Consider the following 25104-nt stretch of genomic DNA (forward strand, 5'->3'; position numbering starts at 1 on the left):
AGCGCTCTACTAGGAATCCTACACGGCAAGTGAGCCGCAGGTGGGAAGAGGGAACGTTTCAAGGACATCCTCAAAGCCTCCTTGATAAAGGGCAACATCCCCACCGACACCTGGGAATCTCTTGCCAAAGAGCGCCCTAAGTGGAGGAAGAGCATCCGGGAGGGCGCTGAGCACCTCGAGTCTCGCCGCCGAGAACATGCAGAAAACAAGCGCAGGCAGCGGAAGGAGCGTGCGGCAAACCAGACTCCCCACCCACCCTTTCCTTCAACCACTGTCTTCCCCAGCTGTGACAGAGACTGTAATTCCTGTATTGGACTGAACAGCCACCTGAGAACTCACATTTAGAGTGGAAGCAAGTCTTCCTCGATTTCGAGGGACTGCCTCTGGTGATGACTGGAGCAGTGGTTAATCACGCCCATCCACCACGTGACCCCGCGGCCCAATCCGCTCACTAGAGCAGCTGTCAATCACACGCAACCGCAGCCAGCCATGTCCCAGCACAAGGAGGTGCAATTCATTATTTCCACCACCAACAGCAGAGTGGCGCAGCGGAAGCGTGCTGGGCCCATAACCCAGAGGTCGATGCATCGAAACCATCCTCTGCTAAAGGCAACTTTTAATGTGGTTGCAGCCAACACTTGCACTGCAACTAATCCCAGCCTTGACAAGGATGCATCTCTAAAATCATTCTCTTTCAATTAATTTGAGGAGCTTTGGCTGATAGAGCACACTCATAAAATATGAGCTTGATATTAAAAGTCTTATTGTTTCCTCTTCTTTTACTAAATAAGTTTGCTGATCTGCAAGCAAATCGGAATATGATGCTGTGGCAATAATTGGGATCTGGCTCAAAGGGCAGGCGTGGGCCGTAAATATAGCTGGATATCGGGTGTACATGAATGGTAGCAGTTGGGGTGGCAGTATTGGTTAAGGACAATGTTAGTGTTGACGAGAGAGGATGTCCTGTAAATATTGCAGGATACAGGCTGTTGGGCCTTCGGCCGCCGGAGGAAGACAGTGTTCCAAGATCAGGCCTTCAAATCTGGCACCAAGCTCATGGTATACAGGGCTGTAGTGATATCCGGCCTCCTGGGTGGCTCAGAGACATGGACCATATACAGCAATCACCTCAAATCACTGGAGAAATACCACAACATCCTGCAAATCCCCTGGGAGGATAGACGCTTCAACGTCAGTGCTCTCGATCAAGCCAACATCCCCAGCATCGAAGCACTGACCACACTCGACCAGCTCCATTGGGCGGGCCACATTGTCCGCATTCTTAACACAAGACTCCCAAAACAAGCGCTCTACTAGGAATCCTACACGGCAAGTGAGCCGCAGGTGGGAAGAGGGAACGTTTCAAGGACATCCTCAAAGCCTCCTTGATAAAGGGCAACATCCCCACCGACACCTGGGAATCTCTTGCCAAAGAGCGCCCTAAGTGGAGGAAGAGCATCCGGGAGGGCGCTGAGCACCTCGAGTCTCGCCGCCGAGAACATGCAGAAAACAAGCGCAGGCAGCGGAAGGAGCGTGCGGCAAACCAGACTTCCCACCCACCCTTTCCTTCAACCACTGTCTTCCCCAGCTGTGACAGAGACTGTAATTCCCGTATTGGACTGAACAGCCACCTGAGAACTCACATTTAGAGTGGAAGCAAGTCTTCCTCGATTTCGAGGGACTGCCTCTGGTGATGACTGGAGCAGTGGTTAATCACGCCCATCCACCACGTGACCCCGCGGCCCAATCCGCTCACTAGAGCAGCTGTCAATCACACGCAACCGCAGCCAGCCATGTCCCAGCACAAGGAGGTGCAATTCATTATTTCCAGCACCAACAGCAGAGTGGCGCAGCGGAAGCGTGCTGGGCCCATAACCCAGAAGTCGATGGATCGAAACCATCCTCTGCTAAAGGCAATTTTTAATGTGGTTGCAGCCAACACTTGCACTGCAACTAATCCCAGCCTTGACAAGGATGCATCTCCAAAATCATTCTCTTTCAATTAATTTGAGGAGCTTTGGCTGATAGAGCACACTCATAAAATATGAGCTTGATATTAAAAGTCTTATTGTTTCCTCTTCTTTTACTAAATAAGTTTTGCTGATCTGCAAGCAAATCGGAATATGATGCTGTGGCAATAACTGGGATCTGGCTCAAAGGGCAGGCGTGGGCCGTAAATATAGCTGGATATCGGGTGTACATGAATGGTAGCAGTTGGGGTGGCAGTATTGGTTAAGGACAATGTTAGTGTTGACGAGAGAGGATGTCCTGTAAATATTGCAGGATACAGGCTGTTGGGCCTTCGGCCGCCGGAGGAAGACAGTGTTCCAAGATCAGGCCTTCAAATCTGGCACCAAGCTCATGGTATACAGGGCTGTAGTGATATCCGGCCTCCTGGGTGGCTCAGAGACATGGACCATACACAGCAATCACCTCAAATCACTGGAGAAATACCACAACATCCTGCAAATCCCCTGGGAGGATAGACGCTTCAACGTCAGTGCTCTCGATCAAGCCAACATTACCAGCATCGAAGCACTGACCACACTCGACCAGTTCCATTGGGCGGGCCACATTGTCCGCATTCTTAACACAAGACTCCCAAAACAAGCGCTCTACTAGGAATCCTACACGGCAAGTGAGCCGCAGGTGGGAAGAGGGAACGTTTCAAGGACATCCTCAAAGCCTCCTTGATAAAGTGCAACATCCCCACCGACACCTGGGAATCTCTTGCCAAAGAGCGCCCTAAGTGGAGGAAGAGCATCCGGGAGGGCGCTGAGCACCTCGAGTCTCGCCGCCGAGAACATGCAGAAAACAAGCGCAGGCAGCGGAAGGAGCGTGCGGCAAACCAGACTTCCCACCCACCCTTTCCTTCAACCACTGTCTTCCCCAGCTGTGACAGAGACTGTAATTCCCGTATTGGACTGAACAGCCACCTGAGAACTCACATTTAGAGTGGAAGCAAGTCTTCCTCGATTTCGAGGGACTGCCTCTGGTGATGACTGGAGCAGTGGTTAATCACGCCCATCCACCACGTGACCCCGCGGCCCAATCCGCTCACTAGAGCAGCTGTCAATCACACGCAACCGCAGCCAGCCATGTCCCAGCACAAGGAGGTGCAATTCATTATTTCCACCACCAGCAGCAGAGTGGCGCAGCGGAAGCGTGCTGGGCCCATAACCCAGAGGTCGATGGATCGAAACCATCCTCTGCTAAAGGCAACTTTTAATGTGGTTGCAGCCAACACTTGCACTGCAACTAATCCCAGCCTTGACAAGGATGCATCTCTAAAATCATTCTCTTTCAATTAATTTGAGGAGCTTTGGCTGATAGAGCACACTCATAAAATATGAGCTTGATATTAAAAGTCTTATTGTTTCCTCTTCTTTTACTAAATAAGTTTTGCTGATCTGCAAGCAAATCGGAATATGATGCTGTGGCAATAACTGGGATCTGGCTCAAAGGGCAGGCGTGGGCCGTAAATATAGCTGGATATCGGGTGTACATGAATGGTAGCAGTTGGGGTGGCAGTATTGGTTAAGGACAATGTTAGTGTTGACGAGAGAGGATGTCCTGTAAATATTGCAGGATACAGGCTGTTGGGCCTTCGGCCGCCGGAGGAAGACAGTGTTCCAAGATCAGGCCTTCAAATCTGGCACCAAGCTCATGGTATACAGGGCTGTAGTGATATCCGGCCTCCTGGGTGGCTCAGAGACATGGACCATATACAGCAATCACCTCAAATCACTGGAGAAATACCACAACATCCTGCAAATCCCCTGGGAGGATAGACGCTTCAACGTCAGTGCTCTCGATCAAGCCAACATCCCCAGCATCGAAGCACTGACCACACTCGACCAGCTCCATTGGGCGGACCACATTGTCCGCATTCTTAACACAAGACTCCCAAAACAAGCGCTCTACTAGGAATCCTACACGGCAAGTGAGCCGCAGGTGGGAAGAGGGAACGTTTCAAGGACATCCTCAAAGCCTCCTTGATAAAGTGCAACATCCCCACCGACACCTGGGAATCTCTTGCCAAAGAGCGCCCTAAGTGGAGGAAGAGCATCCGGGAGGGCGCTGAGCACCTCGAGTCTCGCCGCCGAGAACATGCAGAAAACAAGCGCAGGCAGCGGAAGGAGCGTGCGGCAAACCAGACTTCCCACCCACCCTTTCCTTCAACCACTGTCTTCCCCAGCTGTGACAGAGACTGTAATTCCCGTATTGGACTGAACAGCCACCTGAGAACTCACATTTAGAGTGGAAGCAAGTCTTCCTCGATTTCGAGGGACTGCCTCTGGTGATGACTGGAGCAGTGGTTAATCACGCCCATCCACCACGTGACCCCGCGGCCCAATCCGCTCACTAGAGCAGCTGTCAATCACACGCAACCGCAGCCAGCCATGTCCCAGCACAAGGAGGTGCAATTCATTATTTCCACCACCAGCAGCAGAGTGGCGCAGCGGAAGCGTGCTGGGCCCATAACCCAGAGGTCGATGGATCGAAACCATCCTCTGCTAAAGGCAACTTTTAATGTGGTTGCAGCCAACACTTGCACTGCAACTAATCCCAGCCTTGACAAGGATGCATCTCTAAAATCATTCTCTTTCAATTAATTTGAGGAGCTTTGGCTGATAGAGCACACTCATAAAATATGAGCTTGATATTAAAAGTCTTATTGTTTCCTCTTCTTTTACTAAATAAGTTTTGCTGATCTGCAAGCAAATCGGAATATGATGCTGTGGCAATAACTGGGATCTGGCTCAAAGGGCAGGCGTGGGCCGTAAATATAGCTGGATATCGGGTGTACATGAATGGTAGCAGTTGGGGTGGCAGTATTGGTTAAGGACAATGTTAGTGTTGACGAGAGAGGATGTCCTGTAAATATTGCAGGATACAGGCTGTTGGGCCTTCGGCCGCCGGAGGAAGACAGTGTTCCAAGATCAGGCCTTCAAATCTGGCACCAAGCTCATGGTATACAGGGCTGTAGTGATATCCGGCCTCCTGGGTGGCTCAGAGACATGGACCATATACAGCAATCACCTCAAATCACTGGAGAAATACCACAACATCCTGCAAATCCCCTGGGAGGATAGACGCTTCAACGTCAGTGCTCTCGATCAAGCCAACATCCCCAGCATCGAAGCACTGACCACACTCGACCAGCTCCATTGGGCGGGCCACATTGTCCGCATTCTTAACACAAGACTCCCAAAACAAGCGCTCTACTAGGAATCCTACACGGCAAGTGAGCCGCAGGTGGGAAGAGGGAACGTTTCAAGGACATCCTCAAAGCCTCCTTGATAAATGGCAACATCCCCACCGACACCTGGGAATCTCTTGCCAAAGAGCGCCCTAAGTGGAGGAAGAGCATCCGGGAGGGCGCTGAGCACCTCGAGTCTCGCCGCCGAGAACATGCAGAAAACAAGCGCAGGCAGCGGAAGGAGCGTGCGGCAAACCAGACTTCCCACCCACCCTTTCCTTCAACCACTGTCTTCCCCAGCTGTGACAGAGACTGTAATTCCCGTATTGGACTGAACAGCCACCTGAGAACTCACATTTAGAGTGGAAGCAAGTCTTCCTCGATTTCGAGGGACTGCCTCTGGTGATGACTGGAGCAGTGGTTAATCACGCCCATCCACCACGTGACCCCGCGGCCCAATCCGCTCACTAGAGCAGCTGTCAATCACACGCAACCGCAGCCAGCCATGTCCCAGCACAAGGAGGTGCAATTCATCAGTTCCAACACCAGCAGCAGAGTGGCGCAGCGGAAGCGTGCTGGGCCCATAACCCAGAGGTCGATGGATCGAAACCATCCTCTGCTAAAGGCAACTTTTAATGTGGTTGCAGCCAACACTTGCACTGCAACTAATCCCAGCCTTGACAAGGATGCATCTCTAAAATCATTCTCTTTCAATTAATTTGAGGAGCTTTGGCTGATAGAGCACACTCATAAAATATGAGCTTGATATTAAAAGTCTTATTGTTTCCTCTTCTTTTACTAAATAAGTTTTGCTGATCTGCAAGCAAATCGGAATATGATGCTGTGGCAATAACTGGGATCTGGCTCAAAGGGCAGGCGTGGGCCGTAAATATAGCTGGATATCGGGTGTACATGAATGGTAGCAGTTGGGGTGGCAGTATTGGTTAAGGACAATGTTAGTGTTGACGAGAGAGGATGTCCTGTAAATATTGCAGGATACAGGCTGTTGGGCCTTCGGCCGCCGGAGGAAGACAGTGTTCCAAGATCAGGCCTTCAAATCTGGCACCAAGCTCATGGTATACAGGGCTGTAGTGATATCCGGCCTCCTGGGTGGCTCAGAGACATGGACCATATACAGCAATCACCTCAAATCGCTGGAGAAATACCACAACATCCTGCAAATCCCCTGGGAGGATAGACGCTTCAACGTCAGTGCTCTCGATCAAGCCAACATCCCCAGCATCGAAGCACTGACCACACTCGACCAGCTCCATTGGGCGGGCCACATTGTCCGCATTCTTAACACAAGACTCCCAAAACAAGCGCTCTACTAGGAATCCTACACGGCAAGTGAGCCGCAGGTGGGAAGAGGGAACGTTTCAAGGACATCCTCAAAGCCTCCTTGATAAAGGGCAACATCCCCACCGACACCTGGGAATCTCTTGCCAAAGAGCGCCCTAAGTGGAGGAAGAGCATCCGGGAGGGCGCTGAGCACCTCGAGTCTCGCCGCCGAGAACATGCAGAAAACAAGCGCAGGCAGCGGAAGGAGCGTGCGGCAAACCAGACTTCCCACCCACCCTTTCCTTCAACCACTGTCTTCCCCAGCTGTGACAGAGACTGTAATTCCCGTATTGGACTGAACAGCCACCTGAGAACTCACATTTAGAGTGGAAGCAAGTCTTCCTCGATTTCGAGGGACTGCCTCTGGTGATGACTGGAGCAGTGGTTCATCACGCCCATCCACCACGTGACCTCGCGGCCCAATCCGCTCACTAGAGCAGCTGTCAATCACACGCAACCGCAACCAGCCATGTCCCAGCACAAGGAGGTGCAATTCATCAGTTCCAACACCAGCAGCAGAGTGGCGCAGCGGAAGCGTGCTGGGCCCATAACCCAGAGGTCGATGGATCGAAACCATCCTCTGCTAAAGGCAACTTTTAATGTGGTTGCAGCCAACACTTGCACTGCAACTAATCCCAGCCTTGACAAGGATGCATCTCTCAAATCATTCTCTTTCAATTAATTTGAGGAGCTTTGGCTGATAGAGCACACTCATAAAATATGAGCTTGATATTAAAAGTCTTATTGTTTCCTCTTCTTTTACTAAATAAGTTTGCTGATCTGCAAGCAAATCGGAATATGATGCTGTGGCAATAATTGGGATCTGGCTCAAAGGGCAGGCGTGGGCCGTAAATATAGCTGGATATCGGGTGTACATGAATGGTAGCAGTTGGGGTGGCAGTATTGGTTAAGGACAATGTTAGTGTTGACGAGAGAGGATGTCCTGTAAATATTGCAGGATACAGGCTGTTGGGCCTTCGGCCGCCGGAGGAAGACAGTGTTCCAAGATCAGGCCTTCAAATCTGGCACCAAGCTCATGGTATACAGGGCTGTAGTGATATCCGGCCTCCTGGGTGGCTCAGAGACATGGACCATATACAGCAATCACCTCAAATCACTGGAGAAATACCACAACATCCTGCAAATCCCCTGGGAGGATAGACGCTTCAACGTCAGTGCTCTCGATCAAGCCAACATCCCCAGCATCGAAGCACTGACCACACTCGACCAGCTCCATTGGGCGGGCCACATTGTCCGCATTCTTAACACAAGACTCCCAAAACAAGCGCTCTACTAGGAATCCTACACGGCAAGTGAGCCGCAGGTGGGAAGAGGGAACGTTTCAAGGACATCCTCAAAGCCTCCTTGATAAAGGGCAACATCCCCACCGACACCTGGGAATCTCTTGCCAAAGAGCGCCCTAAGTGGAGGAAGAGCATCCGGGAGGGCGCTGAGCACCTCGAGTCTCGCCGCCGAGAACATGCAGAAAACAAGCGCAGGCAGCGGAAGGAGCGTGCGGCAAACCAGACTTCCCACCCACCCTTTCCTTCAACCACTGTCTTCCCCAGCTGTGACAGAGACTCTAATTCCCGTATTGGACTGAACAGCCACCTGAGAACTCACATTTAGAGTGGAAGCAAGTCTTCCTCGATTTCGAGGGACTGCCTCTGGTGATGACTGGAGCAGTGGTTAATCACGCCCATCCACCACGTGACCCCGCGGCCCAATCCGCTCACTAGAGCAGCTGTCAATCACACGCAACCGCAGCCAGCCATGTCCCAGCACAAGGAGGTGCAATTCATTATTTCCACCACCAACAGCAGAGTGGCGCAGCGGAAGCGTGCTGGGCCCATAACCCAGAAGTCGATGGATCGAAACCATCCTCTGCTAAAGGCAATTTTTAATGTGGTTGCAGCCAACACTTGCACTGCAACTAATCCCAGCCTTGACAAGGATGCATCTCCAAAATCATTCTCTTTCAATTAATTTGAGGAGCTTTGGCTGATAGAGCACACTCATAAAATATGAGCTTGATATTAAAAGTCTTATTGTTTCCTCTTCTTTTACTAAATAAGTTTTGCTGATCTGCAAGCAAATCGGAATATGATGCTGTGGCAATAACTGGGATCTGGCTCAAAGGGCAGGCGTGGGCCGTAAATATAGCTGGATATCGGGTGTACATGAATGGTAGCAGTTGGGGTGGCAGTATTGGTTAAGGACAATGTTAGTGTTGACGAGAGAGGATGTCCTGTAAATATTGCAGGATACAGGCTGTTGGGCCTTCGGCCGCCGGAGGAAGACAGTGTTCCAAGATCAGGCCTTCAAATCTGGCACCAAGCTCATGGTATACAGGGCTGTAGTGATATCCGGCCTCCTGGGTGGCTCAGAGACATGGACCATATACAGCAATCACCTCAAATCACTGGAGAAATACCACAACATCCTGCAAATCCCCTGGGAGGATAGACGCTTCAACGTCAGTGCTCTCGATCAAGCCAACATCCCCAGCATCGAAGCACTGACCACACTCGACCAGCTCCATTGGGCGGGCCACATTGTCCGCATTCTCGACACAAGACTCCCAAAACAAGCGCTCTACTAGGAATCCTACACGGCAAGTGAGCCGCAGGTGGGAAGAGGGAACGTTTCAAGGACATCCTCAAAGCCTCCTTGATAAAGGGCAACATCCCCACCGACACCTGGGAATCTCTTGCCAAAGAGCGCCCTAAGTGGAGGAAGAGCATCCGGGAGGGCGCTGAGCACCTCGAGTCTCGCCGCCGAGAACATGCAGAAAACAAGCGCAGGCAGCGGAAGGAGCGTGCGGCAAACCAGACTTCCCACCCACCCTTTCCTTCAACCACTGTCTGCCCCAGCTGTGACAGAGACTGTAATTCCCGTATTGGACTGAACAGCCACCTGAGAACTCACATTTAGAGTGGAAGCAAGTCTTCCTCGATTTCGAGGGACTGCCTCTGGTGATGACTGGAGCAGTGGTTCATCACGCCCATCCACCACGTGACCTCGCGGCCCAATCCGCTCACTAGAGCAGCTGTCAATCACACGCAACCGCAACCAGCCATGTCCCAGCACAAGGAGGTGCAATTCATCAGTTCCAACACCAGCAGCAGAGTGGCGCAGCGGAAGCGTGCTGGGCCCATAACCCAGAGGTCGATGGATCGAAACCATCCTCTGCTAAAGGCAACTTTTAATGTGGTTGCAGCCAACACTTGCACTGCAACTAATCCCAGCCTTGACAAGGATGCATCTCTCAAATCATTCTCTTTCAATTAATTTGAGGAGCTTTGGCTGATAGAGCACACTCATAAAATATGAGCTTGATATTAAAAGTCTTATTGTTTCCTCTTCTTTTACTAAATAAGTTTGCTGATCTGCAAGCAAATCGGAATATGATGCTGTGGCAACAATTGGGATCTGGCTCAAAGGGCAGGCGTGGGCCGTAAATATAGCTGGATATCGGGTGTACATGAATGGTAGCAGTTGGGGTGGCAGTGTTGGTTAAGGACAATGTTAGTGTTGACGAGAGAGGATGTCCTGTAAATATTGCAGGATACAGGCTGTTGGGCCTTCGGCCGCCGGAGGAAGACAGTGTTCCAAGATCAGGCCTTCAAATCTGGCACCAAGCTCATGGTATACAGGGCTGTAGTGATATCCGGCCTCCTGGGTGGCTCAGAGACATGGACCATACACAGCAATCACCTCAAATCACTGGAGAAATACCACAACATCCTGCAAATCCCCTGGGAGGATAGACGCTTCAACGTCAGTGCTCTCGATCAAGCCAACATCCCCAGCATCGAAGCACTGACCACACTCGACCAGTTCCATTGGGCGGGCCACATTGTCCGCATTCTTAACACAAGACTCCCAAAACAAGCGCTCTACTAGGAATCCTACACGGCAAGTGAGCCGCAGGTGGGAAGAGGGAACGTTTCAAGGACATCCTCAAAGCCTCCTTGATAAAGTGCAACATCCCCACCGACACCTGGGAATCTCTTGCCAAAGAGCGCCCTAAGTGGAGGAAGAGCATCCGGGAGGGCGCTGAGCACCTCGAGTCTCGCCGCCGAGAACATGCAGAAAACAAGCGCAGGCAGCGGAAGGAGCGTGCGGCAAACCAGACTTCCCACCCACCCTTTCCTTCAACCACTGTCTTCCCCAGCTGTGACAGAGACTGTAATTCCCGTATTGGACTGAACAGCCACCTGAGAACTCACATTTAGAGTGGAAGCAAGTCTTCCTCGATTTCGAGGGACTGCCTCTGGTGATGACTGGAGCAGTGGTTAATCACGCCCATCCACCACATGACCCCGCGGCCCAATCCGCTCACTAGAGCAGCTGTCAATCACACGCAACCGCAGCCAGCCATGTCCCAGCACAAGGAGGTGCAATTCATTATTTCCACCACCAACAGCAGAGTGGCGCAGCGGAAGCGTGCTGGGCCCATAACCCAGAAGTCGATGGATCGAAACCATCCTCTGCTAAAGGCAATTTTTAATGTGGTTGCAGCCAACACTTGCACTGCAACTAATCCCAGCCTTGACAAGGATGCATCTCCAAAATCATTCTCTTTCAATTAATTTGAGGAGCTTTGGCTGATAGAGCACACTCATAAAATATGAGCTTGATATTAAAAGTCTTATTGTTTCCTCTTCTTTTACTAAATAAGTTTTGCTGATCTGCAAGCAAATCGGAATATGATGCTGTGGCAATAACTGGGATCTGGCTCAAAGGGCAGGCGTGGGCCGTAAATATAGCTGGATATCGGGTGTACATGAATGGTAGCAGTTGGGGTGGCAGTATTGGTTAAGGACAATGTTAGTGTTGACGAGAGAGGATGTCCTGTAAATATTGCAGGATACAGGCTGTTGGGCCTTCGGCCGCCGGAGGAAGACAGTGTTCCAAGATCAGGCCTTCAAATCTGGCACCAAGCTCATGGTATACAGGGCTGTAGTGATATCCGGCCTCCTGGGTGGCTCAGAGACATGGACCATATACAGCAATCACCTCAAATCGCTGGAGAAATACCACAACATCCTGCAAATCCCCTGGGAGGATAGACGCTTCAACGTCAGTGCTCTCGATCAAGCCAACATCCCCAGCATCGAAGCACTGACCACACTCGACCAGCTCCATTGGGCGGGCCACATTGTCCGCATTCTTAACACAAGACTCCCAAAACAAGCGCTCTACTAGGAATCCTACACGGCAAGTGAGCCGCAGGTGGGAAGAGGGAACGTTTCAAGGACATCCTCAAAGCCTCCTTGATAAAGGGCAACATCCCCACCGACACCTGGGAATCTCTTGCCAAAGAGCGCCCTAAGTGGAGGAAGAGCATCCGGGAGGGCGCTGAGCACCTCGAGTCTCGCCGCCGAGAACATGCAGAAAACAAGCGCAGGCAGCGGAAGGAGCGTGCGGCAAACCAGACTTCCCACCCACCCTTTCCTTCAACCACTGTCTTCCCCAGCTGTGACAGAGACTGTAATTCCCGTATTGGACTGAACAGCCACCTGAGAACTCACATTTAGAGTGGAAGCAAGTCTTCCTCGATTTCGAGGGACTGCCTCTGGTGATGACTGGAGCAGTGGTTCATCACGCCCATCCACCACGTGACCTCGCGGCCCAATCCGCTCACTAGAGCAGCTGTCAATCACACGCAACCGCAACCAGCCATGTCCCAGCACAAGGAGGTGCAATTCATCAGTTCCAACACCAGCAGCAGAGTGGCGCAGCGGAAGCGTGCTGGGCCCATAACCCAGAGGTCGATGGATCGAAACCATCCTCTGCTAAAGGCAACTTTTAATGTGGTTGCAGCCAACACTTGCACTGCAACTAATCCCAGCCTTGACAAGGATGCATCTCTCAAATCATTCTCTTTCAATTAATTTGAGGAGCTTTGGCTGATAGAGCACACTCATAAAATATGAGCTTGATATTAAAAGTCTTATTGTTTCCTCTTCTTTTACTAAATAAGTTTGCTGATCTGCAAGCAAATCGGAATATGATGCTGTGGCAACAATTGGGATCTGGCTCAAAGGGCAGGCGTGGGCCGTAAATATAGCTGGATATCGGGTGTACATGAATGGTAGCAGTTGGGGTGGCAGTGTTGGTTAAGGACAATGTTAGTGTTGACGAGAGAGGATGTCCTGTAAATATTGCAGGATACAGGCTGTTGGGCCTTCGGCCGCCGGAGGAAGACAGTGTTCCAAGATCAGGCCTTCAAATCTGGCACCAAGCTCATGGTATACAGGGCTGTAGTGATATCCGGCCTCCTGGGTGGCTCAGAGACATGGACCATACACAGCAATCACCTCAAATCACTGGAGAAATACCACAACATCCTGCAAATCCCCTGGGAGGATAGACGCTTCAACGTCAGTGCTCTCGATCAAGCCAACATCCCCAGCATCGAAGCACTGACCACACTCGACCAGTTCCATTGGGCGGGCCACATTGTCCGCATTCTTAACACAAGACTCCCAAAACAAGCGCTCTACTAGGAATCCTACACGGCAAGTGAGCCGCAGGTGGGAAGAGGGAACGTTTCAAGGACATCCTCAAAGCCTCCTTGATAAAGTGCAACATCCCCACCGACACCTGGGAATCTCTTGCCAAAGAGCGCCCTAAGTGGAGGAAGAGCATCCGGGAGGGCGCTGAGCACCTCGAGTCTCGCCGCCGAGAACATGCAGAAAACAAGCGCAGGCAGCGGAAGGAGCGTGCGGCAAACCAGACTTCCCACCCACCCTTTCCTTCAACCACTGTCTTCCCCAGCTGTGACAGAGACTGTAATTCCCGTATTGGACTGAACAGCCACCTGAGAACTCACATTTAGAGTGGAAGCAAGTCTTCCTCGATTTCGAGGGACTGCCTCTGGTGATGACTGGAGCAGTGGTTAATCACGCCCATCCACCACATGACCCCGCGGCCCAATCCGCTCACTAGAGCAGCTGTCAATCACACGCAACCGCAGCCAGCCATGTCCCAGCACAAGGAGGTGCAATTCATTATTTCCACCACCAACAGCAGAGTGGCGCAGCGGAAGCGTGCTGGGCCCATAACCCAGAAGTCGATGGATCGAAACCATCCTCTGCTAAAGGCAATTTTTAATGTGGTTGCAGCCAACACTTGCACTGCAACTAATCCCAGCCTTGACAAGGATGCATCTCCAAAATCATTCTCTTTCAATTAATTTGAGGAGCTTTGGCTGATAGAGCACACTCATAAAATATGAGCTTGATATTAAAAGTCTTATTGTTTCCTCTTCTTTTACTAAATAAGTTTTGCTGATCTGCAAGCAAATCGGAATATGATGCTGTGGCAATAACTGGGATCTGGCTCAAAGGGCAGGCGTGGGCCGTAAATATAGCTGGATATCGGGTGTACATGAATGGTAGCAGTTGGGGTGGCAGTATTGGTTAAGGACAATGTTAGTGTTGACGAGAGAGGATGTCCTGTAAATATTGCAGGATACAGGCTGTTGGGCCTTCGGCCGCCGGAGGAAGACAGTGTTCCAAGATCAGGCCTTCAAATCTGGCACCAAGCTCATGGTATACAGGGCTGTAGTGATATCCGGCCTCCTGGGTGGCTCAGAGACATGGACCATATACAGCAATCACCTCAAATCGCTGGAGAAATACCACAACATCCTGCAAATCCCCTGGGAGGATAGACGCTTCAACGTCAGTGCTCTCGATCAAGCCAACATCCCCAGCATCGAAGCACTGACCACACTCGACCAGCTCCATTGGGCGGGCCACATTGTCCGCATTCTTAACACAAGACTCCCAAAACAAGCGCTCTACTAGGAATCCTACACGGCAAGTGAGCCGCAGGTGGGAAGAGGGAACGTTTCAAGGACATCCTCAAAGCCTCCTTGATAAAGGGCAACATCCCCACCGACACCTGGGAATCTCTTGCCAAAGAGCGCCCTAAGTGGAGGAAGAGCATCCGGGAGGGCGCTGAGCACCTCGAGTCTCGCCGCCGAGAACATGCAGAAAACAAGCGCAGGCAGCGGAAGGAGCGTGCGGCAAACCAGACTTCCCACCCACCCTTTCCTTCAACCACTGTCTTCCCCAGCTGTGACAGAGACTGTAATTCCCGTATTGGACTGAACAGCCACCTGAGAACTCACATTTAGAGTGGAAGCAAGTCTTCCTCGATTTCGAGGGACTGCCTCTGGTGATGACTGGAGCAGTGGTTCATCACGCCCATCCACCACGTGACCTCGCGGCCCAATCCGCTCACTAGAGCAGCTGTCAATCACACGCAACCGCAACCAGCCATGTCCCAGCACAAGGAGGTGCAATTCATCAGTTCCAACACCAGCAGCAGAGTGGCGCAGCGGAAGCGTGCTGGGCCCATAACCCAGAGGTCGATGGATCGAAACCATCCTCTGCTAAAGGCAACTTTTAATGTGGTTGCAGCCAACACTTGCACTGCAACTAATCCCAGCCTTGACAAGGATGCATCTCTAAAATCATTCTCTTTCAATTAATTTGAGGAGCTTTGGCTGATAGAGCACACTCATAAAATATGAGCTTGATATTAAAAGTCTTATTGTTTCCTCTTCTTTTACTAAATAAGTTTGCTGATCTGCAAGCAAATCGGAATATGATGCTGTGGCAATAATTGGGATCTGGCTCAAAGGGCAGGCGTGGGCCGTAAATATAGCTGGATATCGGGTGTACATGAATGGTAGCAGTTGGGGTGGCAGTATTGGTTAAGGACAATGTTAGTGTTGACGAGAGAGGATGTCCTGTAAATATTGCAGGATACAGGCTGTTGGGCCTTCGGCCGCCGGAGGAAGACAGTGTTCCAAGATCAGGCCTTCAAATCTGGCACCAAGCTCATGGTATACAGGGCTGTAGTGATATCCGGCCTCCTGGGTGGCTCAGAGACATGGACCATATACAGCAATCACCTCAAATCACTGGAGAAATACCACAACATCCTGCAAATCCCCTGGGAGGATAGACGCTTCAACGTCAGTGCTCTCGATCAAGCCAACATCCCCAGCATCGAAGCACTGACCACACTCGACCAGCTCCATTGGGCGGGCCACATTGTCCGCATTCTTAACACAAGACTCCCAAAACAAGCGCTCTACTAGGAATCCTACACGGCAAGTGAGCCGCAGGTGGGAAGAGGGAACGTTTCAAGGACATCCTCAAAGCCTCCTTGATAAAGGGCAACATCCCCACCGACACCTGGGAATCTCTTGCCAAAGAGCGCCCTAAGTGGAGGAAGAGCATCCGGGAGGGCGCTGAGCACCTCGAGTCTCGCCGCCGAGAACATGCAGAAAACAAGCGCAGGCAGCGGAAGGAGCGTGCGGCAAACCAGACTTCCCACCCACCCTTTCCTTCAACCACTGTCTTCCCCAGCTGTGACAGAGACTGTAATTCCCGTATTGGACTGAACAGCCACCTGAGAACTCACATTTAGAGTGGAAGCAAGTCTTCCTCGATTTCGAGGGACTGCCTCTGGTGATGACTGGAGCAGTGGTTAATCACGCCCATCCACCACGTGACCCCGCGGCCCAATCCGCTCACTAGAGCAGCTGTCAATCACACGCAACCGCAGCCAGCCATGTCCAAGCACAAGGAGGTGCAATTCATCAGTTCCAACACCAGCAGCAGAGTGGCGCAGCGGAAGCGTGCTGGGCCCATAACCCAGAGGTCGATGGATCGAAACCATCCTCTGCTAAAGGCAACTTTTAATGTGGTTGCAGCCAACACTTGCACTGCAACTAATCCCAGCCTTGACAAGGATGCATCTCTCAAATCATTCTCTTTCAATTAATTTGAGGAGCTTTGGCTGATAGAGCACACTCATAAAATATGAGCTTGATATTAAAAGTCTTATTGTTTCCTCTTCTTTTACTAAATAAGTTTGCTGATCTGCAAGCAAATCGGAATATGATGCTGTGGCAATTATTGGGATCTGGCTCAAAGGGCAGGCGTGGGCCGTAAATATAGCTGGATATCGGGTGTACATGAATGGTAGCAGTTGGGGTGGCAGTATTGGTTAAGGACAATGTTAGTGTTGACGAGAGAGGATGTCCTGTAAATATTGCAGGATACAGGCTGTTGGGCCTTCGGCCGCCGGAGGAAGACAGTGTTCCAAGATCAGGCCTTCAAATCTGGCACCAAGCTCATGGTATACAGGGCTGTAGTGATATCCGGCCTCCTGGGTGGCTCAGAGACATGGACCATATACAGCAATCACCTCAAATCACTGGAGAAATACCACAACATCCTGCAAATCCCCTGGGAGGATAGACGCTTCAACGTCAGTGCTCTCGATCAAGCCAACATCCCCAGCATCGAAGCACTGACCACACTCGACCAGCTCCATTGGGCGGGCCACATTGTCCGCATTCTTAACACAAGACTCCCAAAACAAGCGCTCTACTAGGAATCCTACACGGCAAGTGAGCCGCAGGTGGGAAGAGGGAACGTTTCAAGGACATCCTCAAAGCCTCCTTGATAAAGGGCAACATCCCCACCGACACCTGGGAATCTCTTGCCAAAGAGCGCCCTAAGTGGAGGAAGAGCATCCGGGAGGGCGCTGAGCACCTCGAGTCTCGCCGCCGAGAACATGCAGAAAACAAGCGCAGGCAGCGGAAGGAGCGTGCGGCAAACCAGACTTCCCACCCACCCTTTCCTTCAACCACTGTCTTCCCCAGCTGTGACAGAGACTGTAATTCCCGTATTGGACTGAACAGCCACCTGAGAACTCACATTTAGAGTGGAAGCAAGTCTTCCTCGATTTCGAGGGACTGCCTCTGGTGATGACTGGAGCAGTGGTTAATCACGCCCATCCACCACGTGACCCCGCGGCCCAATCCGCTCACTAGAGCAGCTGTCAATCACACGCAACCGCAGCCAGCCATGTCCCAGCACAAGGAGGTGCAATTCATTATTTCCACCACCAACAGCAGAGTGGCGCAGCGGAAGCGTGCTGGGCCCATAACCCAGAAGTCGATGGATCGAAACCATCCTCTGCTAAAGGCAATTTTTAATGTGGTTGCAGCGAACACTTGCACTGCAACTAATCCCAGCCTTGACAAGGATGCATCTCCAAAATCATTCTCTTTCAATTAATTTGAGGAGCTTTGGCTGATAGAGCACACTCATAAAATATGAGCTTGATATTAAAAGTCTTATTGTTTCCTCTTCTTTTACTAAATAAGTTTTGCTGATCTGCAAGCAAATCGGAATATGATGCTGTGGCAATAACTGGGATCTGGCTCAAAGGGCAGGCGTGGGCCGTAAATATAGCTGGATATCGGGTGTACATGAATGGTAGCAGTTGGGGTGGCAGTATTGGTTAAGGACAATGTTAGTGTTGACGAGAGAGGATGTCCTGTAAATATTGCAGGATACAGGCTGTTGGGCCTTCGGCCGCCGGAGGAAGACAGTGTTCCAAGATCAGGCCTTCAAATCTGGCACCAAGCTCATGGTATACAGGGCTGTAGTGATATCCGGCCTCCTGGGTGGCTCAGAGACATGGACCATATACAGCAATCACCTCAAATCGCTGGAGAAATACCACAACATCCTGCAAATCCCCTGGGAGGATAGACGCTTCAACGTCAGTGCTCTCGATCAAGCCAACATCCCCAGCATCGAAGCACTGACCACACTCGACCAGCTCCATTGGGCGGGCCACATTGTCCGCATTCTTAACACAAGACTCCCAAAACAAGCGCTCTACTAGGAATCCTACACGGCAAGTGAGCCGCAGGTGGGAAGAGGGAACGTTTCAAGGACATCCTCAAAGCCTCCTTGATAAAGGGCAACATCCCCACCGACACCTGGGAATCTCTTGCCAAAGAGCGCCCTAAGTGGAGGAAGAGCATCCGGGAGGGCGCTGAGCACCTCGAGTCTCGCCGCCGAGAACATGCAGAAAACAAGCGCAGGCAGCGGAAGGAGCGTGCGGCAAACCAGACTTCCCACCCACCCTTTCCTTCAACCACTGTCTTCCCCAGCTGTGACAGAGACTGTAATTCCCGTATTGGACTGAACAGCCACCTGAGAACTCACATTTAGAGTGGAAGCAAGTCTTCCTCGATTTCGAGGGACTGCCTCTGGTGATGACTGGAGCAGTGGTTCATCACGCCCATCCACCACGTGACCTCGCGGCCCAATCCGCTCACTAGAGCAGCTGTCAATCACACGCAACCGCAACCAGCCATGTCCCAGCACAAGGAGGTGCAATTCATCAGTTCCAACACCAGCAGCAGAGTGGCACAGCGGAAGCGTGCTGGGCCCATAACACAGAGGTCGATGGATCGAAACCATCCTCTGCTAAAGGCAACTTTTAATGTGGTTGCAGCCAACACTTGCACTGCAACTAATCCCAGCCTTGACAAGGATGCATCTCTAAAATCATTCTCTTTCAATTAATTTGAGGAGCTTTGGCTGATAGAGCACACTCATAAAATATGAGCTTGATATTAAAAGTCTTATTGTTTCCTCTTCTTTTACTAAATAAGTTTGCTGATCTGCAAGCAAATCGGAATATGATGCTGTGGCAATAATTGGGATCTGGCTCAAAGGGCAGGCGTGGGCCGTAAATATAGCTGGATATCGGGTGTACATGAATGGTAGCAGTTGGGGTGGCAGTATTGGTTAAGGACAATGTTAGTGTTGACGAGAGAGGATGTCCTGTAAATATTGCAGGATACAGGCTGTTGGGCCTTCGGCCGCCGGAGGAAGACAGTGTTCCAAGATCAGGCCTTCAAATCTGGCACCAAGCTCATGGTATACAGGGCTGTAGTGATATCCGGCCTCCTGGGTGGCTCAGAGACATGGACCATATACAGCAATCACCTCAAATCACTGGAGAAATACCACAACATCCTGCAAATCCCCTGGGAGGATAGACGCTTCAACGTCAGTGCTCTCGATCAAGCCAACATCCCCAGCATCGAAGCACTGACCACACTCGACCAGCTCCATTGGGCGGGCCACATTGTCCGCATTCTTAACACAAGACTCCCAAAACAAGCGCTCTACTAGGAATCCTACACGGCAAGTGAGCCGCAGGTGGGAAGAGGGAACGTTTCAAGGACATCCTCAAAGCCTCCTTGATAAAGGGCAACATCCCCACCGACACCTGGGAATCTCTTGCCAAAGAGCGCCCTAAGTGGAGGAAGAGCATCCGGGAGGGCGCTGAGCACCTCGAGTCTCGCCGCCGAGAACATGCAGAAAACAAGCGCAGGCAGCGGAAGGAGCGTGCGGCAAACCAGACTTCCCACCCACCCTTTCCTTCAACCACTGTCTTCCCCAGCTGTGACAGAGACTGTAATTCCCGTATTGGACTGAACAGCCACCTGAGAACTCACATTTAGAGTGGAAGCAAGTCTTCCTCGATTTCGAGGGACTGCCTCTGGTGATGACTGGAGCAGTGGTTAATCACGCCCATCCACCACGTGACCCCGCGGCCCAATCCGCTCACTAGAGCAGCTGTCAATCACACGCAACCGCAGCCAGCCATGTCCCAGCACAAGGAGGTGCAATTCATTTTTTCCAGCACCAGCAGCAGAGTGGCGCAGCGGAAGCGTGCTGGGCCCATAACCCAGAGGTCGATGGATCGAAACCATCCTCTGCTAAAGGCAACTTTTAATGTGGTTGCAGCCAACACTTGCACTGCAACTAATCCCAGCCTTGACAAGGATGCATCTCTCAAATCATTCTCTTTCAATTAATTTGAGGAGCTTTGGCTGATAGAGCACACTCATAAAATATGAGCTTGATATTAAAAGTCTTATTGTTTCCTCTTCTTTTACTAAATAAGTTTGCTGATCTGCAAGCAAATCGGAATATGATGCTGTGGCAACAATTGGGATCTGGCTCAAAGGGCAGGCGTGGGCCGTAAATATAGCTGGATATCGGGTGTACATGAATGGTAGCAGTTGGGGTGGCAGTGTTGGTTAAGGACAATGTTAGTGTTGACGAGAGAGGATGTCCTGTAAATATTGCAGGATACAGGCTGTTGGGCCTTCGGCCGCCGGAGGAAGACAGTGTTCCAAGATCAGGCCTTCAAATCTGGCACCAAGCTCATGGTATACAGGGCTGTAGTGATATCCGGCCTCCTGGGTGGCTCAGAGACATGGACCATACACAGCAATCACCTCAAATCACTGGAGAAATACCACAACATCCTGCAAATCCCCTGGGAGGATAGACGCTTCAACGTCAGTGCTCTCGATCAAGCCAACATCCCCAGCATCGAAGCACTGACCACACTCGACCAGTTCCATTGGGCGGGCCACATTGTCCGCATTCTTAACACAAGACTCCCAAAACAAGCGCTCTACTAGGAATCCTACACGGCAAGTGAGCCGCAGGTGGGAAGAGGGAACGTTTCAAGGACATCCTCAAAGCCTCCTTGATAAAGTGCAACATCCCCACCGACACCTGGGAATCTCTTGCCAAAGAGCGCCCTAAGTGGAGGAAGAGCATCCGGGAGGGCGCTGAGCACCTCGAGTCTCGCCGCCGAGAACATGCAGAAAACAAGCGCAGGCAGCGGAAGGAGCGTGCGGCAAACCAGACTTCCCACCCACCCTTTCCTTCAACCACTGTCTTCCCCAGCTGTGACAGAGACTGTAATTCCCGTATTGGACTGAACAGCCACCTGAGAACTCACATTTAGAGTGGAAGCAAGTCTTCCTCGATTTCGAGGGACTGCCTCTGGTGATGACTGGAGCAGTGGTTAATCACGCCCATCCACCACGTGACCCCGCGGCCCAATCCGCTCACTAGAGCAGCTGTCAATCACACGCAACCGCAGCCAGCCATGTCCCAGCACAAGGAGGTGCAATTCATTATTTCCACCACCAACAGCAGAGTGGCGCAGCGGAAGCGTGCTGGGCCCATAACCCAGAAGTCGATGGATCGAAACCATCCTCTGCTAAAGGCAATTTTTAATGTGGTTGCAGCCAACACTTGCACTGCAACTAATCCCAGCCTTGACAAGGATGCATCTCCAAAATCATTCTCTTTCAATTAATTTGAGGAGCTTTGGCTGATAGAGCACACTCATAAAATATGAGCTTGATATTAAAAGTCTTATTGTTTCCTCTTCTTTTACTAAATAAGTTTTGCTGATCTGCAAGCAAATCGGAATATGATGCTGTGGCAATAACTGGGATCTGGCTCAAAGGGCAGGCGTGGGCCGTAAATATAGCTGGATATCGGGTGTACATGAATGGTAGCAGTTGGGGTGGCAGTATTGGTTAAGGACAATGTTAGTGTTGACGAGAGAGGATGTCCTGTAAATATTGCAGGATACAGGCTGTTGGGCCTTCGGCCGCCGGAGGAAGACAGTGTTCCAAGATCAGGCCTTCAAATCTGGCACCAAGCTCATGGTATACAGGGCTGTAGTGATATCCGGCCTCCTGGGTGGCTCAGAGACATGGACCATATACAGCAATCACCTCAAATCGCTGGAGAAATACCACAACATCCTGCAAATCCCCTGGGAGGATAGACGCTTCAACGTCAGTGCTCTCGATCAAGCCAACATCCCCAGCATCGAAGCACTGACCACACTCGACCAGCTCCATTGGGCGGGCCACATTGTCCGCATTCTTAACACAAGACTCCCAAAACAAGCGCTCTACTAGGAATCCTACACGGCAAGTGAGCCGCAGGTGGGAAGAGGGAACGTTTCAAGGACATCCTCAAAGCCTCCTTGATAAAGGGCAACATCCCCACCGACACCTGGGAATCTCTTGCCAAAGAGCGCCCTAAGTGGAGGAAGAGCATCCGGGAGGGCGCTGAGCACCTCGAGTCTCGCCGCCGAGAACATGCAGAAAACAAGCGCAGGCAGCGGAAGGAGCGTGCGGCAAACCAGACTTCCCACCCACCCTTTCCTTCAACCACTGTCTTCCCCAGCTGTGACAGAGACTGTAATTCCCGTATTGGACTGAACAGCCACCTGAGAACTCACATTTAGAGTGGAAGCAAGTCTTCCTCGATTTCGAGGGACTGCCTCTGGTGATGACTGGAGCAGTGGTTCATCACGCCCATCCACCACGTGACCTCGCGGCCCAATCCGCTCACTAGAGCAGCTGTCAATCACACGCAACCGCAACCAGCCATGTCCCAGCACAAGGAGGTGCAATTCATCAGTTCCAACACCAGCAGCAGAGTGGCGCAGCGGAAGCGTGCTGGGCCCATAACCCAGAGGTCGATGGATCGAAACCATCCTCTGCTAAAGGCAACTTTTAATGTGGTTGCAGCCAACACTTGCACTGCAACTAATCCCAGCCTTGACAAGGATGCATCTCTAAAATCATTCTCTTTCAATTAATTTGAGGAGCTTTGGCTGATAGAGCACACTCATAAAATATGAGCTTGATATTAAAAGTCTTATTGTTTCCTCTTCTTTTACTAAATAAGTTTGCTGATCTGCAAGCAAATCGGAATATGATGCTGTGGCAATAATTGGGATCTGGCTCAAAGGGCAGGCGTGGGCCGTAAATATAGCTGGATATCGGGTGTACATGAATGGTAGCAGTTGGGGTGGCAGTATTGGTTAAGGACAATGTTAGTGTTGACGAGAGAGGATGTCCTGTAAATATTGCAGGATACAGGCTGTTGGGCCTTCGGCCGCCGGAGGAAGACAGTGTTCCAAGATCAGGCCTTCAAATCTGGCACCAAGCTCATGGTATACAGGGCTGTAGTGATATCCGGCCTCCTGGGTGGCTCAGAGACATGGACCATATACAGCAATCACCTCAAATCACTGGAGAAATACCACAACATCCTGCAAATCCCCTGGGAGGATAGACGCTTCAACGTCAGTGCTCTCGATCAAGCCAACATCCCCAGCATCGAAGCACTGACCACACTCGACCAGCTCCATTGGGCGGGCCACATTGTCCGCATTCTTAACACAAGACTCCCAAAACAAGCGCTCTACTAGGAATCCTACACGGCAAGTGAGCCGCAGGTGGGAAGAGGGAACGTTTCAAGGACATCCTCAAAGCCTCCTTGATAAAGGGCAACATCCCCACCGACACCTGGGAATCTCTTGCCAAAGAGCGCCCTAAGTGGAGGAAGAGCATCCGGGAGGGCGCTGAGCACCTCGAGTCTCGCCGCCGAGAACATGCAGAAAACAAGCGCAGGCAGCGGAAGGAGCGTGCGGCAAACCAGACTTCCCACCCACCCTTTCCTTCAACCACTGTCTTCCCCAGCTGTGACAGAGACTGTAATTCCCGTATTGGACTGAACAGCCACCTGAGAACTCACATTTAGAGTGGAAGCAAGTCTTCCTCGATTTCGAGGGACTGCCTCTGGTGATGACTGGAGCAGTGGTTAATCACGCCCATCCACCACGTGACCCCGCGGCCCAATCCGCTCACTAGAGCAGCTGTCAATCACACGCAACCGCAGCCAGCCATGTCCAAGCACAAGGAGGTGCAATTCATCAGTTCCAACACCAGCAGCAGAGTGGCGCAGCGGAAGCGTGCTGGGCCCATAACCCAGAGGTCGATGGATCGAAACCATCCTCTGCTAAAGGCAACTTTTAATGTGGTTGCAGCCAACACTTGCACTGCAACTAATCCCAGCCTTGACAAGGATGCATCTCTCAAATCATTCTCTTTCAATTAATTTGAGGAGCTTTGGCTGATAGAGCACACTCATAAAATATGAGCTTGATATTAAAAGTCTTATTGTTTCCTCTTCTTTTACTAAATAAGTTTGCTGATCTGCAAGCAAATCGGAATATGATGCTGTGGCAATTATTGGGATCTGGCTCAAAGGGCAGGCGTGGGCCGTAAATATAGCTGGATATCGGGTGTACATGAATGGTAGCAGTTGGGGTGGCAGTATTGGTTAAGGACAATGTTAGTGTTGACGAGAGAGGATGTCCTGTAAATATTGCAGGATACAGGCTGTTGGGCCTTCGGCCGCCGGAGGAAGACAGTGTTCCAAGATCAGGCCTTCAAATCTGGCACCAAGCTCATGGTATACAGGGCTGTAGTGATATCCGGCCTCCTGGGTGGCTCAGAGACATGGACCATATACAGCAATCACCTCAAATCACTGGAGAAATACCACAACATCCTGCAAATCCCCTGGGAGGATAGACGCTTCAACGTCAGTGCTCTCGATCAAGCCAACATCCCCAGCATCGAAGCACTGACCACACTCGACCAGCTCCATTGGGCGGGCCACATTGTCCGCATTCTTAACACAAGACTCCCAAAACAAGCGCTCTACTAGGAATCCTACACGGCAAGTGAGCCGCAGGTGGGAAGAGGGAACGTTTCAAGGACATCCTCAAAGCCTCCTTGATAAAGGGCAACATCCCCACCGACACCTGGGAATCTCTTGCCAAAGAGCGCCCTAAGTGGAGGAAGAGCATCCGGGAGGGCGCTGAGCACCTCGAGTCTCGCCGCCGAGAACATGCAGAAAACAAGCGCAGGCAGCGGAAGGAGCGTGCGGCAAACCAGACTTCCCACCCACCCTTTCCTTCAACCACTGTCTTCCCCAGCTGTGACAGAGACTGTAATTCCCGTATTGGACTGA

General features: G+C 51.3%; 11 non-coding genes across 11 annotated transcripts; all 11 read left to right on the forward strand.

The window, feature by feature from the left end:
- The first annotated feature begins 3143 nt into the window (after window positions 1–3143).
- trnam-cau (transfer RNA methionine (anticodon CAU)) lies at window positions 3144–3215 on the forward strand. The gene has a single exon. It is a non-coding gene; the product is annotated as a tRNA-Met (tRNA).
- Window positions 3216–4448: 1233 nt separating this feature from the next.
- trnam-cau (transfer RNA methionine (anticodon CAU)) lies at window positions 4449–4520 on the forward strand. The gene has a single exon. It is a non-coding gene; the product is annotated as a tRNA-Met (tRNA).
- Window positions 4521–5753: 1233 nt separating this feature from the next.
- On the forward strand, window positions 5754–5825 carry trnam-cau (transfer RNA methionine (anticodon CAU)). The gene has a single exon. It is a non-coding gene; the product is annotated as a tRNA-Met (tRNA).
- A 1233-nt stretch (window positions 5826–7058) lies between these two features.
- On the forward strand, window positions 7059–7130 carry trnam-cau (transfer RNA methionine (anticodon CAU)). Its single transcript has one exon. It is a non-coding gene; the product is annotated as a tRNA-Met (tRNA).
- A 2537-nt stretch (window positions 7131–9667) lies between these two features.
- trnam-cau (transfer RNA methionine (anticodon CAU)) lies at window positions 9668–9739 on the forward strand. Its single transcript has one exon. It is a non-coding gene; the product is annotated as a tRNA-Met (tRNA).
- A 2537-nt stretch (window positions 9740–12276) lies between these two features.
- trnam-cau (transfer RNA methionine (anticodon CAU)) lies at window positions 12277–12348 on the forward strand. The gene has a single exon. It is a non-coding gene; the product is annotated as a tRNA-Met (tRNA).
- A 2537-nt stretch (window positions 12349–14885) lies between these two features.
- Window positions 14886–14957, forward strand: trnam-cau (transfer RNA methionine (anticodon CAU)). The gene has a single exon. It is a non-coding gene; the product is annotated as a tRNA-Met (tRNA).
- Window positions 14958–16189: 1232 nt separating this feature from the next.
- trnam-cau (transfer RNA methionine (anticodon CAU)) lies at window positions 16190–16261 on the forward strand. The gene has a single exon. It is a non-coding gene; the product is annotated as a tRNA-Met (tRNA).
- A 3841-nt stretch (window positions 16262–20102) lies between these two features.
- trnam-cau (transfer RNA methionine (anticodon CAU)) lies at window positions 20103–20174 on the forward strand. The gene has a single exon. It is a non-coding gene; the product is annotated as a tRNA-Met (tRNA).
- A 2537-nt stretch (window positions 20175–22711) lies between these two features.
- On the forward strand, window positions 22712–22783 carry trnam-cau (transfer RNA methionine (anticodon CAU)). Its single transcript has one exon. It is a non-coding gene; the product is annotated as a tRNA-Met (tRNA).
- Window positions 22784–24015: 1232 nt separating this feature from the next.
- Window positions 24016–24087, forward strand: trnam-cau (transfer RNA methionine (anticodon CAU)). Its single transcript has one exon. It is a non-coding gene; the product is annotated as a tRNA-Met (tRNA).
- The last annotated feature ends 1017 nt before the right edge of the window (window positions 24088–25104 follow it).

The sequence above is a fragment of the Pristiophorus japonicus genome, chromosome 7, assembly GCF_044704955.1.
Source record: "Pristiophorus japonicus isolate sPriJap1 chromosome 7, sPriJap1.hap1, whole genome shotgun sequence".
NCBI classification, from domain to species: Eukaryota; Metazoa; Chordata; class Chondrichthyes; family Pristiophoridae; genus Pristiophorus; species Pristiophorus japonicus.